Raw genomic sequence first — 21,113 nt, forward strand, 5'->3', positions numbered from 1 at the left:
TTACACACACAATTAACGGTTCAAATGTGGTATAGCTAATAATTTGTCCACCAAGGTCTACACACCATGCATTCACTCATCAAAACGGCATTTGAATTGCAAACAACCAGCACGTTTTTACAGTTTGCTTATTTCATCCATGTCACAAATGGATGAAACAGCACCAATGTGAACTGCGAACAGAAGTAGGATGTAATGCCACTATTTATCCGATAGATGACAGCAGAGTATTCACCTCTGGGAAAAGTATGTCCGCGTTGTGGAAATTCGCCGTTTTGTATGCCTTCTACAGGCCTCCGTAGTTTATGAATCCAGCACGGCGGGATTTGTTAACTGGCCGATCTGTTTGAAGCTGCTGTAAACCTAGCTACATTTTACAGGAAAATAAAGGTAACAACAGTACATGGACAATGTACCACTACATGGATAACTGTGTAGTTGTATTTAGTAATTGTCGGTCTAGCTAGCCTGCTAAGTAGCTAGCAAGTCTAAAGTGTATATCCAATCTTTTATTTTTATTTTTTTATTTCACCTTTATTTAACCAGGTAGGCTAGTTGAGAACAAGTTCTCATTTGCAACTGCGACCTGGCCAAGATAGAGCATAGCAGTGTGAGCAGACAACACAGAGTTACACATGGAATAAACAATTAACAAGTCAATAACACAGTAGAAAACAAAGGGGGGAGTCTATATACAATGTGTGCAAAAGGCATGAGGAGGTAGGCGAATAATTACAATTTTGCAGATTAACACTGGAGTGATAAATGATCAGATGGTCATGTACAGGTAGAGATATTGGTGTGCAAAAGAGCAGAAAAGTAAATAAATAAAAACAGTATGGGGATGAGGTAGGTGAAAATGGGTGGGCTATTTACCAATAGACTATGTACAGCTGCAGCGATCGGTTAGCTGCTCAGATAGCTGATGTTTGAAGTTGGTGAGGGAGATAAAAGTCTCCAACTTCAGCGATTTTTGCAATTCGTTCCAGTCACAGTCAGCAGAGTACTGGAACGAAAGGCGGCCAAATGAGGTGTTGGCTTTAGGGATGATCAGTGAGATACACCTGCTGGAGCGCGTGCTACGGATGGGTGTTGCCATCGTGACCAGTGAACTGAGATAAGGCGGAGCTTTACCTAGCATGGATTTGTAGATGACCTGGAGCCAGTGGGTCTGGCGACGAATATGTAACGAGGGCCAGCCGACTAGAGCATACAAGTCGCAGTGGTGGGTGGTATAAGGTGCTTTAGTGACAAAACGGATGGCACTGTGATAGACTGCATCCAGTTTGCTGAGTAGAGTGTTGGAAGCCATTTTGTAGATGACATCGCCGAAGTCGAGGATCGGTAGGATAGTCAGTTTTACTAGGGTAAGCTTGGCGGCGTGAGTGAAGGAGGCTTTGTTGCGGAATAGAAAGCCGACTCTTGATTTGATTTTCGATTGGAGATGTTTGATATGAGTCTGGAAGGAGAGTTTGCAGTCTAGCCAGACACCTAGGTACTTATAGGTGTCCACATATTCAAGGTCGGAACCATCCAGGGTGGTGATGCTAGTCGGGCATGCGGGTGCAGGCAGCGATCGGTTGAAAAGCATGCATTTGGTTTTACTAGCGTTTAAGAGCAGTTGGAGGCCACGGAAGGAGTGTTGTATGGCATTGAAGCTTGTTTGGAGGTTAGATAGCACAGTGTCCAATGACAGGCCGAAAGTATATAGAATGGTGTCGTCTGCGTAGAGGTGGATCAGGGAATCGCCCGCAGCAAGAGCAACATCATTGATATATACAGAGAAAAGAGTCGGCCCGAGAATTGAACCCTGTGGCACCCCCATAGAGACTGCCAGAGGACCGGACAGCATGCCCTCCGATTTGACACACTGAACTCTGTCTGCAAAGTAATTGGTGAACCAGGCAAGGCAGTCATCCGAAAAACCGAGGCTACTGAGTCTGCCGATAAGAATATGGTGATTGACAGAGTCGAAAGCCTTGGCAAGGTCAATGAAGACGGCTGCACAGTACTGTCTTTTATCGATGGCGGTTATGATATCATTTAGTACCTTGAGTGTGGCTGAGGTGCACCCGTGACCGGCTCGGAAACCAGATTGCACAGCGGAGAAGGTACGGTGGGATTCGAGATGGTCAGTGACCTGTTTGTTGACTTGGCTTTCGAAGACCTTAGATAGGCAGGGCAGGATGGATATAGGTCTGTAACAGTTTGGGTCCAGGGTGTCTCCCCCTTTGAAGAGGGGGATGACTGCGGCAGCTTTCAATCCTTGGGGATCTCAGACGATATGAAAGAGAGGTTGAACAGGCTGGTAATAGGGGTTGCGACAATGGTGGCGGATAGTTTCAGAAATAGGGGGTCCAGATTGTCAAGCCCAGCTGATTTGTACGGGTCCAGGTTTTGCAGCTCTTTCAGAACATCTGCTATCTGGATTTGGGTAAAGGAGAACCTGGAGAGGCTTGGGGGAGGAGCTGCCGGGGGGCAGAGCTGTTGGCCGAGGTTGGAGTAGCCAGGCGGAAGGCATGGCCAGCCGTTGAGAAATGCTTATTGAAGTTTTCGATAATCATGGATTTATCAGTGGTGACCGTGTTACCTAGCCTCAGTGCAGTGGGCAGCTGGGAGGAGGTGCTCTTGTTCTCCATGGACTTCACAGTGTCCCAGAACTTTTTGGAGTTGGAGCTACAGGATGCAAACTTCTGCCTGAAAAAGCTGGCCTTAGCTTTCCTGACTGACTGCGTGTATTGGTTCCGGACTTCCCTGAACAGTTGCATATCACGGGGACTATTCGATGCTATAGCAGTCCGCCACAGGATGTTTTTGTGCTGGTCGAGGGCAGTCAGGTCTGGGGTGAACCAAGGACTGTATCTGTTCTTAGTTCTGCATTTTTTGAACGGAGCATGCTTATCTAAAATGGTGAGGAAGCTACTTTTAAAGAATGACCAGGCATCCTCAACTGACGGGATGAGGTCAATGTCCTTCCAGGATACCCGGGCCAGGTCGATTAGAAAGGCCTGCTCACAGAAGTGTTTTAGGGAGCGTTTGACAGTGATGAGGGGTGGTCGTTTGACTGCGGCTCCGTAGCGGATACAGGCAATGAGGCAGTGATCGCTGAGATCCTGGTTGAAGACAGCGGAGGTGTATTTGGAGGGCCAGTTGGTCAGGATGACGTCTATGAGGGTGCCCTTGTTTACAGAGATAGGGTTGTACCTGGTGGGTTCCTTGATGATTTGTGTGAGATTGAGGGCATCTAGCTTAGATTGTAGGACTGGTGGGGTGTTAAGCATATCCCAGTTTAGGTCACCTAACAGAACAAACTCTGAGGCTAGATGGGGGCGATCAATTCACAAATGGTGTCCAGGGCACAGCTGGGAGCTGAGGGGGTCGGTAGCAGGCGGCAACAGTGAGAGACTTATTTCTGGAGAGAGTAATTTTCAAAATTAGTAGTTCGAGCTGTTTGGGTATGGGCCTGGAAAGTATGACATTACTTTGCAGGCTATCTCTGCAGTAGACTGCAACTCCTCCCCTTTGGCAGTTCTATCTTGACGGAAGATGTTATAGTTGGGTATGGAAATCTCTGAATTTTTGGTGGCCTTCCTGAGCCAGGATTCAGACACAGCAAGGACATCAGGGTTAGCAGAGTGTGCTAGAGCAGTGAGTAAAACAAACTTAGGGAGGAGGCTTCTGATGTTGACATGCATGAAACCAAGGCTTTTTCGATCACAGAAGTCAACAAATGAGGGTGCCTGGGGACATGCAGGGCCTGGGTTTACCTCCACATCACCCGCGGAACAGAGAAGGTGTAGTATGAGGGTGCGGCTAAAGGCTATCAAAACTGGTCGCCTAGAGCGTTGGGGACAGAGAATAAGAGGAGCAGGTTTCTGGGCATGGTAGAATATATTCAGGGCATAATGCGCAGACAGGGGTATGGTGGGGTGCGGGTACAGCGGAGGTAAGCCCAGGCACTGGGTGATGATGAGAGAGGTTGTATCTCTGGACAGGCTGGTTGTAATGGGTGAGGTCACCGCATGTGTGGGAGGGTGGACAAAGGAGTTATCAGGGGTATGAAGAGTAGAACTAGGGGCTCCAATGTGAACTAGAACAATGATAACTAACCTGAGCAACAGTATACAAGGCATATTGACATTTGAGAGAGACATACAGCGAGGCATACAGTAATCACAGGTGTTGAATTGGGAAAGTTAGCTAAAACAGTAGGTGAGACAACAGCTAATCAGCTAGCACAACAACAGCATGTAAAATGGCGTTGACTAGGCAACGGGGCCGACAGATAAAACATAAACAGGCAGGCTTGCTAGATAGCTAACGTTAGTGACTAGCTAGCTAATTAAGCTAGCATCTGCATGTGATGGCTGAATGTTGAGCTATTAAATGTAAATGTGTTTTTCAGGAGTAATGTGGTTATGATGTGTTCCTTGGCTCTGTTCCCCCCTCCGCTGCCCGGCTATGGAGAGACTTCTCAATACGGCGAGTCCAACACAGATCCAGCAGTCTGGTTTGGGGTGGGTGTGTGGGCTATCATATCAATGCCAATCCTTGTACTAGTCACCACAAACTTCAGTTACCAAAAACGGTTTGTCACTGTAATGTTTAGATGTTTATTCTTTTGTGTGTGTGTGTGTGTGTGTGTGTGTGTGTGTGTGTGTGTGTCTCTAATGTATTTCCATTTGCTGTAGGATTCACATCCTCTGAATCTGTACTTCCCGGGAGAGTCACTGAAACCTCGCAGCAGCAGGGCAGCATTTCGGGACCACTGTGAGACACTGTACACAAGGAGTGCAGGGGCTTGGTGTGTGTGACACATGCACACAGACAGAGACGTACACAGTCAATTCTAAGGCCCTGTTCACTAATTCCTACCTCTGTGTCTGTCTGCTAGGTGTGATGCAGGCCTCTCTGGACTCCTAAATGAAATAGCCAACTCCAGTGCAGAGGGTCAGTGCCATGTTATCTTCATTATTTTACGGTCTTGAAAATATTACATGCAGACTGCGCTTCAGATAAGAAAGTGTTCTATCATGCAAGAGTGTGTAACTCTTTAATGTGTGTGTGTTCCCAGTGCCCAAGTGGCTAGAGGTTAGCTCTAGCTGTGTCCTGGCTTTGCTACAGTGGGTCTCCTCCTTCCACGGCTCTCTGTTTCCTCATCTCACAGTAAGTGGCCCAGTCTCACAGTCAATTCACATGGCACATTTTCCATCAGTAACAATCAGACAATACTAAACTTGTCAGGGTGTTTTGACTGTTGTTGTCTGCCCTTTGTCTTCAGTTAAGCAGCAAGGACATGACCGCTGAGTTTTCCCAGGTGCTCAACTGGTAAGACCACCTTTTTAGTTTGTCCCCAATTAGATCCTTAAATATACCCTCTCTTATGTCCTTGTCAAATATGAGTTATTTATTAACTTTAGAACAATGGTCACCAACCGGTCGATTACGATCGACTGGTCAGGTCAATCTTCAAGGCATTCCGAGTCGATCACTTGCTTGCACTCCTTTTTAAATTGTATTTGTCCTGGATCGCTCAAATCACCTTGCCTACAGTTTCCACAACCCCGGCCACAGCAAAATGTTATACTAGCCTACCTGAGATTCATAAAACCTTGACCAGAGAGAGAGAGAGAGAGAGAGCGTCAAAGAATACAGCAAAGAGCTGCCTTTTTTTGAGTGAGTTTGTCTGTTTATATTCAGCACTGTCTACACTGTTTTCTTATTTTATAGTTTGTGTGTATGCATTGATATGTAGGCTACGTGTGCCTTTTAAAAATGTACGTAGTTCTGTCCTTGAGCTGTTCTTGTCTATTGATGTTCTGTATTATGTCATTCTGTATTATGTTTCATGTTTTGTGTGGACCCCAGGAAGAGAAACTGCTGCTTTTGCAACAGCTAATGGGGATCCTAATAAAATACCAAAATACCAAAATCCACACTATACTGAATGAGTAGACAAGTTAATCAATAGCCCTGCGTTTATATTATTATTAGCAGGTCGTCGTGTCTATTTTAATAATGAGGAATATTTAACATTCTCTGTTCATAGGAACAACATGCATTTGTGCATGAGGCAGATGTGGTGCAAGTAGAGTATCGCCATCAAGTGGAAGATGATGTCCCCTCTCTCTGGTCAGTCTCACCGGAGGAGAGAGCAGGGGCCGTGAGAGGCAGACCCTCTGCTGCTCTCTCCCTCCCTCCGCTGAGACTAATGTTGTGTTCAAAACAACTGGGAACTCTGAAATTTCCGACTTCAGTGTGTTCCAAGACAACTGGGAACTTTAAAACAAAATGAGATCCGACTGGGAAAAATAGTTTTGAACGGTCAAATAACTCTGTATTCCAAGTCGCAAACTTGGGTATCTTTCTAGAGCTCACATTTTCCGACCAGAAGATCGATCAAGACGAGTCTCCACCCACGTCTGTCAAAACTAAATGATTGTTTAGACAGGGCTCTAACTCCTCTAGCTCCACAATGAAATAGGGTGCAGGCCAGGCAGCAGGCTGTTAGCCAGCCTGCCAGCATAGTGGAGTCTGCCACTAGCACAGTCAGTGTAGTCAGCTCAGCTATCACCATTGAGACCGTGTCTGTGCCTCGACCTAGGTTGGGCAAAACTAAACATGGCGGTGTTCGCCTTAGCAATCTCACTAGGATAAAGACCACCTCCATTCCTGTCATTACTGAAAGAGATCATGATACCTCACATCTCAAAATAGGGCTACTTAATGTTAGATCCCTTACTTCAAAGGCAATTATAGTCAATGAACTAATCACTGATCATAATCTTGATGTGATTGGCCTGACTGAAACATGGCTTAAGCCTGATGAATTTACTGTTTTAAATGAGGCCTCACCTCCTGGCTACACTAGTGACCATATCCCCCGTGCATCCCGCAAAGGCGGAGGGGTTGCTAACATTTACGATAGCAAATTTCAATTTACAAAAAAAAAAAAAGACGTTTTTGTCTTTTGAGCTTCTAGTCATGAAATCTATGCAGCCTACTCAATCACTTTTTATAGCTACTGTTTACAGGCCTCCTGGGCCATATACAGCGTTTCTCACTGAGTTCCCTGAATTCCTATCGGACCTTGTAGTCATAGCAGATAATATTCTAATCTTTGGTGACTTTAATATTCACATGGAAAAGTCCACAGACCCACTCCAAAAGGCTTTCGGAGCCATCATCGACTCAGTGGGTTTTGTCCAACATGTCTCTGGACCCACTCACTGTCACAGTCATACGCTGGACCTAGTTTTGTCCCATGGAATAAATGTGGTGGATCTTAATGTTTTTCCTCATAATCCTGGACTATCGGACCACCATTTTATTACGTTTGCAATTGCAACAAATAATCTGCTCAGACCCCAACCAAGGAACATCAAAAGTCGTGCTATAAATTCACAGACAACACAAAGATTCCTTGATGCCCTTCCAGACTCCCTCTGCCTACCCAAGGACGCCAGAGGACAAAAATCAGTTAACCACCTAACTGAGGATCTCAATTTAACCTTGCGCAATACCCTAGATGCAGTTGCACCCCTAAAAACTAAAAAGATTTCTCATAAGAAACTAGCTCCCTGGTACACAGAAAATACCCGAGCTCTGAAGCAAGCTTCCAGAAAATTGGAACGGAAATGGCGCCACACCAAACTGGAAGTCTTCCGACTAGCTTGGAAGGACGGTACCGTGCAGTACCGAAGAGCCCTTACTGCTGCTCGATCATCCTATTTTTCTAACTTAATTGAGGAAAATAAGAACAATCCGAAATTCCTTTTTGAAACTGTCGCAAAGCTAACTAAAAAGCAGCATTCCCCAAGAGAGGATGACTTTCACTTTAGCAGTGATAAATTCATGAACTTCTTTGAGGAAAAGATTATGATTATTAGAAAGCAAATTACGGACTCCTCTTTAAACCTGCGTATTCCTCCAAACCTCAGTTGTCCTGAGTCTGCACAACTCTGCCAGGACCTAGGATCAAGAGAGACGCTCAAGTGTTTTAGTACTATATCTCTTGACACAATGATGAAAATAATCATGGCCTCTAAACCTTCAAGCTGCATACGGGACCCTATTCCAACTAAACTACTGAAAGAGCTGCTTCCTGTGCTTGGCCCTCCTATGTTGAACATAATAAACGGCTCTCTATCCACTGGATGTGTACCAAACTCACTAAAAGTGGCAGTAATAAAGCCTCTCTTGAAAAAGCCAAACCTTGACCCAGAAAATATAAAAACTATCGGCCTATATCGAATCTTCCATTCCTCTCAAAAATTTTAGAGAAGGCTGTTGCTCAGCAACTCACTGCCTTCCTGAAGACAAACAATGTATACGAAATGCTTCAGTCTGGTTTTAGACCCCATCATAGCACTGAGACGGCACTTGTGAAGGTGGTAAATGACATTTTAATGGCATCGGACCGAGGCTCTGCATCTGTCCTTGTGCTCCTAGACCTTAGTGCTGCTTTTGATACCATCGATCACCACATTCTTTTGGAGAGATTGGAAACCCAAATTGGTCTACACGGACATGTTCTGGCCTGGTTTAGATCTTATCTGTCGGAAAGATATCAGTTTGTCTCTGTGAATGGTTTGTCCTCTGACAAATCAACTGTAAATTTCGGTGTTCCTCAAGGTTCCGTTTTAGGACCACTATTGTTTTCACTCTATATTTTTCCTCTTGGGGATGTTATTCGAAAACATAATGTAAACTTTCACTGCTATGCGGATGACACACAGCTGTACATTTCAATGAAACATGGTGAAGCCCCAAAATTGGCCTCGCTAGAAGCATGTGTTTCAGACATAAGGAAGTGGATGGCTGCAAACTTTCTACTATTAAACTCGGACACAACAGAGATGCTTGTTCTAGGTCCCAAGAAACAAAGAGATCTTCTATTGAATCTGACAATTAATCTTAATGGTTGTACAGTCGTCTCAAATAAAACTGTGAAGGACCTCGGCGTTACTCTGGACCCTGATCTCTCTTTTGAAGAACATATCAAGACCATTTCGAGGACAGCTTTTTTCCATCTACGTAACATTGCAAAAATCAGAAACTTTCTGTCCAAAAATGATGCAGAAAAATTAATCCATACTTTTGTCACTTCTAGGTTAGACTACTGCAATGCTCTATTTTCCGGCTACCCGGATAAAGCACTAAATAAACTTCAGTTAGTGCTAAATACGGCTGCTAGAATCCTGACTAGAACCAAAAAATTTGATCATATTACTCCAGTGCTAGCCTCTCTACACTGGCTTCCTGTCAAAGCAAGGGCTGATTTCAAGGTTTTACTGCTAACCTACAAAGCATTACATGGGCTTGCTCCTACCTATCTCTCTGATTTGGTCCTGCCGTACATATCTACACGTACGCTACGGTCACAAGACGCAGGCCTCCTAATTGTCCCTAGAATTTCTAAGCAAACAGCTGGAGGCAGGGCTTTCTCCTATAGAGCTCCATTTTTATGGAACGGTCTGCCTACCCATGTCAGAGACGCAAACTCGGTCTCAACCTTTAAGTCTTTACTGAAGACTCATCTCTTCAGTGGGTCATATGATTGAGTGTAGTCTGGCCCAGGAGTGGGAAGGTGAACGGAAAGGCTCTGGAGCAACGAACCGCCCTTGCTGTCTCTGCCTGGCCGGTTCCCCTCTTTCCACTGGGATTCTCTGCCTCTAACCCTATTACAGGGGCTGAGTCACTGGCTTGCTGGGGCTCTCTCATGCCGTCCCTGGAGGGGGTGCGTCACCTGAGTGGGTTGATTCACTGTTGTGGTCATCCTGTCTGGGTTGGCGCCCCCCTTGGGTTGTGCCGTGGCGGAGATCTTTGTGGGCTATACTCAGCCTTGTCTCAGGATGGTAAGTTGGTGGTTGAAGATATCCCTCTAGTGGTGTGGGGGCTGTGCTTTGGCAAAGTGGGTGGGGTTATATCCTTCCTGTTTGGCCCTGTCCGGGGTGTCCTCGGATGGGGCCACAGTGTCTCCTGACCCCTCCTGTCTCAGCCTCCAGTATTTATGCTGCAGTAGTTTATGTGTCGGGGGCTGGGGTCAGTTTGTTATATCTGGAGTACTTCTCCTGTCCTATTCGGTGTCCTGTGTGCGTTCTCTAATTCTCTCCTCTCTCTCTTTCTTTCTCTCTCTCGGAGGACCTGAGCCCTAGGACCATGCCCCAGGACTACCTGACATGATGACTCCTTGCTGTCCCCAGTCCACCTGGCCATGCTGCTGTTCCAGTTTCAACTGACCTGAGCCCTAGGACCATGCCCCAGGACTACCTGACATGATGACTCCTTGCTGTCCCCAGTCCACCTGGCCATGCTGCTGCTCCAGTTTCAACTTCCACCTGACTGCTGCTGCTCCAGTTTCAACTGTTCTGCCTTATTATTATTCGACCATGCTGGTCGTTTATGGACGTTTGGGCATCTTGGCCATGTTCTGTTGTGGTCTCCACCCGGCACAGCCGGAGGAGGACTGGCCACCCCACATGGCCTGGTTCCTCTCTGGGTTTCTTCCTGGGTTTTGGCCTTTCTGGGGAGTTTTTCCTGGCCGCCGTGCTTCTACACCTGCATTGCTTGCTGTTTGGGGTTTTGGGCTGGGTTTCTGTGCAGCACTTTGAGATATCGGCTGATGTACGAAGGGCTATATAAATAAATTTGATTTGATTTGATTTGTTGACCACACTCTGCTATTGTTTTAAATGATTTAAAACTTAACTTTGGAAGTTTCAGTAGGCAACAAATTATTACATGCCTTCAGTGACATTAGCCTACTTTATTCTAATGTTTTCGTCCTTCAGTGTTATTCATTCCCACAGTAATTATTTATTGATCAACCAGTTGTGGTTAAGAAAATGCGAAATAACGTGCCTTGCAAAGTTTAGAACGGGCGTTGTCTAGCAACCGCCATTATGAAGCGTCAAATCTTAGGAACGCGCATTGCTTACACCGGACTTAGTTACAACTTGTCTGAAACATGTGTAAATTCTGATCCCCAAGTCGGAACATAGCTACACCCGACCTAGCATTTCAGACTAGGGCTGTGGCGGTCATGACATTTTGTCAGCCTGTTATTGTCACGAAAATGACTGCTGTTCTCATGGTAATTAACCGTTAATTAACATAGCACATTTAGCATCTCCAGGCCTACACGCATACAAGCCGCTGATGTACGCCTTTGGAACTTTCTATATTAAAATAAAAATCTAAATCCATTTAATATACACTTCACAATAAATTATATTAAGAAATGTTTTATTTCAGAAAAACAGAATTTGAGTCGGCCTACAGTGCATTCGGAAAGTATTCAGACCCTTTCACTTTTTCCACATTTGGTTATGTTACAACCTTATTCTAAAATTGATTAAATGTTGTTTTCCCCTCATCAATCTATACACAATACCCCACAATGACAAAGTCAAAACAGGTTATCAATTTTTGCAAAAAAAAAAAAAAAAATTGTAAGTATCTGCTTTACATACACTACCTTTCAAAAGTTTTGGTATTAGAAATGTCCTTGTTTTTGAAAGGAAAGCATATTTTTTGCCCATTAAAATAACATCAAATTGATCAGAAATACAGTGTAGACATTGTTAATGTTATAAATGACTATTGTAGCTGAAAACGGCAGATTTTTTATGGAATATCTACATAGGTATAACAGTATAGCTTCCATCCCTCTCCTCGCCCCTACCTGGGCTTGAACCAGGGACCCTCTACACACATCAACAACTGCCTCCCCACGAAGCATTGTTACCCACCGCTCCACAAAAGAAGCTGCCCTTGCTACTTCAAGGTCTCAGAGGCAGTGACTTCACTGATTGAAACGCTATTAGCGTGCATCCCGCTAACTAGCTAGCCATTTCACACCGGTTACACTCATCCCCCTTTTGACCTCCCCCTTTTCCGCAGCAACCAGTGATCCGGGTCAACAGCATCAATATAACAGTATAGCTTCTGTCCCTCTCCTCGCCCCTACCTGGGCTCGAACCAGGGACCCTCTGCACACATCAACAACAACTGCCTCTCCACAAAGCATCGTTACCCATCGCTCCACAAAAGCCGTGGCCCTTGCAGAGAAAGGGGACTACTACTTCAAGGTCTATGAGCGAGTGACGTCACCGATTGAAACGCTATTTGCTCGCACCCCGCTAACTAGCTAGCCATTTTACACCGGTTACATAGGCGTACAGTGGCCCATTATCTTCAACCATCATTCCTGTGTTCCAATGGCACGTTGTGTTAGCCATTTTAAAAGGCTAATTGATCATTAGAAAACCCTTTTGCAATTGTTAGCACAGCTGAAAACTGTTGTTCTGATTAAAGAAGCAATAAAACTGGCCTTGTTGAGACAGCATTTGTGGGTTCGATTACAGGCTCAAAATGGCAAGAAACAAATAACTTTCTTCTGAAACTCGTCAGTCTATTCTTGTTCTGAGAAATGAAGGCTATTCCATGCGAGAAATTGTCAAGAAACTGAAGAACTGAATCTCGTACAACGCTGTGTACTACTCCCTTCACAGAACAGCATAAACTGGTCCCAGCTTTTATGCACCTGTTATGACCACGCCTTCTGGATGATAGCGGGGTGAACAGGCCGTGGCTAGGGTGGTTGATGTCCTTGATGATCTTTTTGGCCGTGACATTGGGTGCTGTAGATGTCCTGAAGGGCAGGTAGTTTCCCCCCGGTGATGCGTTGGGCAGACCGCACCACCCTCTGGAGAGCCCTGCGGATGCGGGCGGTGCAGTTGCCGTACCAGGCTGTGATACAGCCTGACAGGATGCTCTCAATTGTGCATCTGTAAAAGTATGAGGGTCTTAGGGGCCAAGCCAAATTGGCACGGATGCGCCTTCTTCTTCACCACACTATCTGTGTGGGTGGACCATTTCAGATCGTAAGTGATGTGTACGCCAAGGAACTTGAAGCTTTCCACCTTCTCCTCTGCGGTCCCGTTGATGTGGATAGGGGTGTGCTCCCTCTGCTGTTTCCTGAAGTCCACAATCAGCTCCTTTGTTTTGTTGATGTTGAGTGAGAGGTTATTTTCCTGGCACTACTCTCCCAGGGCCCTCACCTCCTCTCTGTAGGCTGTCTCATCATTGAGAGGTAAGGTGAGGTGGAGGTGATATGATCCTTAACTAGCCTCTCAAAGCACTTCATGATGACAGAAGTGAGTGCTACAGGTCGATAGTCTTTTAGTTCAGTTACCTTTGCCTTCTTGGGTACATGAACAATGGTGGACATCTTGAAGCAAGTGAGGACAGCAGACTGGGATAGGGAGAGATTGAATATGTTCGTAAATACTCCAGCCAGCTGGTCTGCGCATGCTCTGAGGACGCGGCTAGGGATGCAGTCTTGGCCGGCAGCCTTGCGGTGGTTAACACGCTTAAATATCTTACTCACTTCAGCCACAGAGAAGCAGAGCCCACAGTCCTTGGTAGCGGGCTGCGTCGGTGGCACTGTTATCCTCAAAGCGGGCGAAGGTGTTGAGCTTGTCTGGAAGCAAGACGTCGCTGTCCGTGACGTGGCTGGTTTCCCCTTTGTAGTCCGTGATTGTCTGTAGACCCTGCCACATACGTCTCGTGTCTGACCTGTTGAATTGCGACTCCACTTTGTCTCTGTACTGAAGTTTTGCCTGTTTGATTGCCTTATGAAGGGAATAACTACACTGTTTGTATTCAGCCATATTGCCAATGTTGATGATAAGATTGGAGGAACTGGACTCGGTCATGAACCAGGACTCGGTGGAATAGAGTATAAAGTAAGGCTGTTTATTCAGTGAAAAGTATTGCTCCGGCGTGCACGGGCTCGTTCAATTGACTCAGAGGGAGACAGCTGAAGCGCGCCCAGAAACATGGTGTGCATAGGATTTTGTACATAGAATGACGTAGGTAGAATCGTCTTTGTTCTTGCTTCGGACTGGTTGGCGTGGAACAGCAGGGCTTGGTCTGGTCCCGCTGTCACTTCTCCATTGGTGCAGAGCTGAGTTCTTTGTTTTCTGTGCTGAGGTGTGTGTGTGTGTGTGTGTGTGAACTGTGGTTATGGAGTTTCAGCCACCTGTGCGGGGGGTGCTGCCAGTGCGGTTAGTATCTGCTGGGAACAGGGGGAGGGGAGGTTATGAAACAGAGAGCATTTATTAGTGCAAGCTATAGGCCACAGGCAGACAACAGTCAGTGAATGCTTTATTACATGTGTTAATATGTTATTACACCAATCACCTTGCCATGGTTTAATGCTGCCGTCTATTCACGGTTTCTGATTTGGGTTCACACACTCGCGCTTCTACACTCGCTTACATGCACCCATTCACACACACAAGCACACAAACCCGTCCATTTAAAACATGTACACTTTACCTCCTGATACAGACTAAATATTTCATACTATAATGTTTGTATTTTATATTTTTTCCCATCGTATCTCAAGTAGTAATTTGGTTTCTTATTCTATAAGTTGTCATTTCCATACTATATATTAAATACATTTTTTCTTTCCAATTGCTCATTTGTGGTGCCAGCGGTTTAAGCCAATTTCTAGTTATCTGTTTAAGTGCTGTTATTCTCAGAATTCTGAAAAGGTACTTATTAGAATTGAGGAGCAGTGCATGATGGGTTGTGAACATTCAAACATATCATTCAATACTTTTTATACTTCGATCCAGAAATGATTGAGGACTGGGCAGGAATATAATATTTGAGTATTGGAGAGCAGAGCTAAGCACAGATACCCAGTAAGTTGGCGTGATGTCAAGGTTGTATTTTGATTTTATTAAAGGAGTTGTAAAAAAATCTTGACTGAATTTTCAAGAGTGTTACTAGATATGTCCTTCCAGTCCTCTTGGGGTATTACTATATTGATAAAAAATAGAAAATGTAGCATGTTGTGTTTATAAGATTTTACTGAGTTACAGTTCATATAAGGAAATCAGTCAATTGAAATAAATCCATTAGGCCCTGTTCTATGTATTTCAAGTGACTGTTGGTCACAAATACTGTACCTTAAAAAAAAGTAGGGGTGTGGATCAGAAAATCAGTCACAATCTGGTGTGACCACCATTTGCCCTCATGCAGTGCAACAGATCTCCTTCGCATAGAGTTGATCAGACTGTTTATTGTGGCTTTTGAAATGTGCGAAGTTGCTGGATATTGTCGGGAACTGGAACACACTGTCGTACACGTCGAGCCAGAGCCTCCCAAACATGCTCAATCAGTGACATGTCTGGTGAGTATGCAGGCTGTGGAAGAACTGGGACATTTTCAGCTTCCAGAAATTGTCTACAGGTCCTTGCGACATGGACCGTGCACTATCATGCCTATTGTTGTGCCATTCATCTGCCGCCATCACCTCAGGTTTCAACATGAGGTGATGGCAGCAGATGAATGGCACGACAATAGGCCTCAAGATCTCGTCCTGGTATCTCTGCATTCAAATTGCCATCGATAAAATGCAATTGTGTTCGTTGACCGTAGCTTATGCCTGCCCATACCATAACCCCACCGCCACTATGGGGCACTCTGTTCACAACGTTGACATCTGCAAACTGCTTGCTCATATGTGTGGTCCGCAGTTGTGAGGCTGGTTGAACGTACTGACAAATTCTGTAAAATGATGTTGGAGGTGGCTTATGGTAACGAAATGAACATTCAATTCTCTGGCAACAGTTCTGGTGGACATTCCTGCAGTCAGCATGCCAATTGCACACTCCCTCAACTTGAGACATCTGTGGCATTGTGTTGGGTGACAAAACTGCACATTTTAGAGTGGCCTTTTATTGTTCCAAGCACAAAGTGCACCTGTGTAATTATCATGCCTTTTAATCAAATCAACATTTGAGAGAAATAAGCTTTTTGTGCGTACAGAAAATGTCTGTATTTTTCAGCTCATGAAACATGGGACCAACACAATGTAAAGACGTGTTTTTATTTTTGTTCAGTGTAATTAATGAAATGTATATCACTAAGCGTTTTATTAGGTCCCACTGCTTTAGTAAGATGGCTTCTTTCTTGTAAATAATTGTATAACAGAGTTCTGGAGGTTGTACTTTATTGATAGATTCTCAAGTGTATCTGTCCCCTTGTCTGTAAACATCTGATAATACTTGGTCAGTCCATTTTAAGCCCATCATTTAAATGTATTACCGATCATACTTGGCTTAAAGTTGCCGTCCATTAAAATTTCTTGCAGGTAGATCAAGTCTGTTTGGATGCATCAATTACAAATTCACTCTAATTGTAGGCAAATGCTTAATGCCGCCTTGCACAATCAATGAACCAATAGCATTTTGCCTAGGCCTGTACGTTTTCTCTGACTCATGAATAGAGTATGCGTAATAATACAGTCCACATTCACTGGTGATTACTAGAATTGTTATAATTTTTGGACTATAGGCTTGATCAATTATGTTCCAAAGACATCTTAAATGTTTATTTTTTTAATATGTTTTTCTGCTATGTGTAGGCCTATGCAGTAGGCTATTAGGCTATGTATTGTACACTTAGTGTACAAAACATTACCAACACCTTCCTAACATTGAGTTGCACCCCCTTTTGCCCTCCAAACAGCCTCAATTGTCGAAAGCGTTCCACAGGAATGCTGGCCCATATTGACTGCAATGCTTCCCACAGTTGTGTCAATTTGGCTGGATGTCCTTTGAGTGGTGGAACGTTCTTGATACACACTGGAAACTGTTGAGCGTGAAAAACCCAGCAGCGTTGCAGTTCTTGACACACTCAAACCGGTGCGCTTGGCACCTACTACCATACCCCGTTCAAAGGCACTTCAATATTTTGTCTTGCCCATTCAGTCTCTGAATGGCACACATACACAATCCATGTCTCAATTGTCTCGAGGCTTAAAAATCCTTTAACTGCTCTCCTCCCCTTAATCTGCACTGATTGAAGTGTATTTAACAGGTGACATCAATAAGGTATCATAGCTTTCACCTGGTCAGTCTGTCATGGAAAGAGCAGGTGTTCCTAATGTTTTGTACACTGAGTGTACACTAACTTTTTTTCTTTAGGTTTGGGCTCATATATAGGCCTATGCATAAGCTATAAGCTATAATATGCGTATGTGTGTTTTGAATTAATCATCACCTTAGAAAGCGCTGTCCGTATCCATGTTTGACTTTGAAACAACATCCACAACGACCATGTTTTCCACTCAGTTTCAACCTTTTGTTGAACTTTCTTCAAATTGATCGATCACAGTGAAGTACGTTTTAAAAGCATGATACGGTTTTGATGGTAAGTGTTTGATGTGATTTTCAATTGCATCTGCATTGATGTCAGAGTGGTTAGAGAGACAATAGAGCCCTCAGTACCAGGCCATTAATGACCTGACGGTCGTTAGGCAGTTGGGTACAACCAACGCACGTCCAGAGTGCATAGGAGGAGATTTCCGTGGCTTAATGTTCACGTGGAATATGACTGCGTCACGACTCGTGACTGCTGGTGTGGCAGTAATACGGTCACCGCAACAGCCCTATTAAAGATCAATGTTTTTTAAGCCCTACTGGTGCAACCAGACCCTGTTGTTGCTCCCTGTGTTTCAGGTCGGACTGTGCAGTGCGGAGCTTCGCCTGGCACCCACACACCCAGAAGTGTTTCCCTTTTAGACGACTCCATCAACATCTACAACCCCAAGAGGTAAGTAGCAGACTCATGGCCCCACTGCCGGTCTGTTGCAATGGTGCTGTGTCGTTGACTATTAAACTCTATGGGAGTTTCTCAACTCCTCCGTCCTCTTCTCCGGGGCCTGAAAATTGATAAGTGGTTGAGGAGAATGCCAATTCGTTAGTAGGTGAACGGAGGAATATGCTCACCTCCTCGATTACATCCTTCGGCAGAGGGTTCACAAGAGTATCCTACGGTCGGCTCTCGCGGAAGAGTTTTGAAACCAGTCACACCCCCTTTGAAACAGCTGTTGTGTTCTCTGAGGAGAAAAGAATGCACATATTTGAAAACAAAACTTACCTTTACTTAACTTTTATCTATAAAATGTCTAGCACAACTATCTAATTACATTTTTACTAAACATATTTATTTTGGGATTCCTAAACGTGATTTACATGATGACGCGCAAGTGGAGAAGGAGAGTCATTTCATATAAGCGGAATTGTTTCCTCTACTCGCTGCCTCTTCTTGGTTATTTTTTACCTTTTTCAAAAGGCGAGGAGAGGACGTGAGGAGCCAAGCAAAACCAATTGAGAATCTTCGTATGGGCCGGTTTCCTGGATTCAGATAAAACCTATGTCCTCAAAATCATATTCAGTCAGACCAACCTAGTGCGGTGTTAAACTTGTTCTGTCTCTTTCTCCTTCTCTCTCTCAAACACTCTGTCTCTTTCTCCCTCAGTGCTAATACTCCCACCCTAAAGCACCGTTTGCAGCACAGTGTGGCAGCCCTGCAGTGGAAGCCTCTGTGTGCGTCTACCCTGGCTGTGGCCTGTCACAACTGCCTGCTGGTCTGGCACGTGGACCCCACCTCGTTCTCTACCAGGTATACATGCTCATTATTATACTCTTCAACTTTCTTTTTCTCCGTCCTCCCTATTTCTCATTCAATCTCTTTCTATCTCTTCTTCCCTCTCACAGACCTTCTTCTGGCTGTGCCCAGGTCCTGTTCCACCCAGGCCACTCCCCTGTCACTTCCATGGCATGGTCACCTAACGGATCTCTCCTGGTGTCGGCCTCTCCCATGGACACTGCCATGCTGGTAGGAACCAGCAGTCTCAACCTCTACTCTACTGCTACTCAACTGTGAAAGTATTTTACTGTGATGCTGGAACATCCTTGTGACTCTCTTTCTCTCTGTCTCTGTTTCTATCTCTGTCAGGTGTGGGATGTAGCTGTTGAGAGCTGTGTGCCTCTCTACTGTGTGGGAGGGGGAGAGTCACGTACCTATCCTGGTCCCCTGATGGCAGTTGCGTGCTGGCAGCTACACCCTCCTACCTCTTCAGGTCAGAGACAGTAGTGCAGGAGAGCTTTATGTCGTTAAGGCCCATTATCAGCAACCAACTCACTCCTGTGTTCCAATGGCACGTTGTGTTAGCTAATCCAAGTTTATAATTTTAAAAGGCTAATTGATCATTAGAAAACCCTTTTGCACGTATGTTAGTACAGCTGAAAACTGTTGTACTGATTAAAGAAGCAATAAAACGGGTCTTCCAAAGGAACACATGAGTGATGGTTGCTGATAATGGACCTATGTGATATTCCCTTCAAAATCACCCGTTTCCAGCTACAATAGTCATTTACAACATTAACAATTTCTACACTGTATTTCTGATTAATTTGATGTTATATTAATGGACAAAATAAGTGCTTTTCTTTCAAAAACAAGGACATTTCTATGTGAACCCAAACTTTTCAACAGTAGTGTATGTCTTATGTGTGTTGCTGCAGGGTTTGGGAAACCAGGATGTGGACTTGCGAGCGGTGGCCTTGTCTGAAGGGACGCTGTCAGGTGAGACACCTGTTCTGTGTGGGTGTTTGTGTGTTTGGCTAACTGTCTCTCTGTAACTGTCTAGTCTGGCAGTTGGAGTCCTGATGGGAGTCGGCTGCTCTTCAGTGTGCTTGGAGAGACTGTCATCTATGCCCTAAGTTTCACTGACACCCCAGGTACACACACAAACACAAGACCATGTATGATATGAAGCACACCAACCTCTTACAGTTGTTTTACACTGTGTGCTGTGTGCTTGCGTTGTTTGTTTTGATGTAAGTCCTCCTCTTTCTCCACTAGGGATACCCTTAGGGATGTCAGGGGGGCCGAAGGCAGCAACAGTGGTGGCCGACCTGTCTGAGACAACCTTAAATACACCAGATGGAGATATGGCGTAAGGAAAGGCCTGGGTTAACTAGTCATTCACTAAACTAGTTATTGATTAACCTTACAGATTAGCCTATTGTGTATGCGTGTTTTTCAGGGTCGGAGAAGAGATCCAGTCGCTAGCGTGGGACCCGACAGGAGAGAGACTAGGCTTGCTTCTCAAAGGTCAGGCTCCTTCCCTCCTCTCCTCTTTCTCCAAGTTGGAAAGTGTGTTTTGTCATCTTCTCTCCTCCACTCACTTCCTCTTACCTGTTCCATCAGGAGATGCTGAAGCAGGCCGCCCTGCCATGATCGCAGTGTTCAAGACTCAAATCAATCAACTGTCTGTCTATGTGTGTCAGTGGTTTTGTTCAGGGGGAGGCCGGGACAGAGCCCAGACTGATGCAATTCAACCCCAACTACAAGCATGGAGCCCAGCTCACTGTGGTCAGTCTCTACAAATGCTGTTCTTTACATTTAGGGGACCACCAGGCATTTAGATGTTTCCCCACAGTGCTGCTTAAACTGTTCTTAACGCTATAGTTTACTTTCAATTTTAAAGTTATTTGTTTGTTTTTGTTTTACTCAAAAGTAGTTTATGCATTAATGTCATTTGAATGGGAAAGATGGGCAATGAGACTTCAACTAGAAATTGTACATGGTGTACCCACTGATCATTCCATTTGACATGGCTATTGATGTGCTGCAGTGAATAGAGCACGAGGTCTAGCTAGGTGGCGCTAAACTCATCTCAGTGACACTAGTGATGTTGTCTCTCCACAGTGTTGGTCTAATGGAAAGATTACTCATGTGCCTTTTTGCTTTATGAGTCCTGGGAATCCCCAGCCCGGCCTTGGAGGCAGCCCCTCTCCCCCCCTGTCCCAGGGCAGGCCAGCAGACTACGCCAACCAGACACTCTACACAGAACTCATCTCCTAACCACACACGCAAACTAACACAGAAACCATATTTCAAGTCATGTTTAAGTACAATTTATCATTTTTGGAACACTTGTTAAATAAACGTGTACAAAGTGTTATGCAAATGGATATTTGTCTCTTTTTTTATGCCTAGTCCAAGACATGGCAAGGGGGTTGGTGGGATGAGGTTCAGGTCAAGCCATCGCCAGTTTGTTCTTGCAAAAGAGGTGATCGGGAGGCTTCAGTGTGTCTTTGATGTTTCTTAAATCATCTCCATGTTCTAGGTAAAGGAGTATACTGTATCGTCCCTTATTCTATACTTGTGACATTTGTGATAATGTCAACGTAGGTTTGTAATAACAAGAATAATTTCCCTTTAAAGAAGAATATCAC

General features: G+C 44.8%; 1 pseudogene; it reads left to right on the forward strand.

The window, feature by feature from the left end:
* Nucleotides 1-301: 301 nt before the first annotated feature.
* LOC112222150 lies at nucleotides 302-21,113 on the forward strand (annotated as a pseudogene).

The sequence above is a fragment of the Oncorhynchus tshawytscha genome, linkage group LG22, assembly GCF_018296145.1.
Source record: "Oncorhynchus tshawytscha isolate Ot180627B linkage group LG22, Otsh_v2.0, whole genome shotgun sequence".
Taxonomy (NCBI): Eukaryota; Metazoa; Chordata; class Actinopteri; order Salmoniformes; family Salmonidae; genus Oncorhynchus; species Oncorhynchus tshawytscha.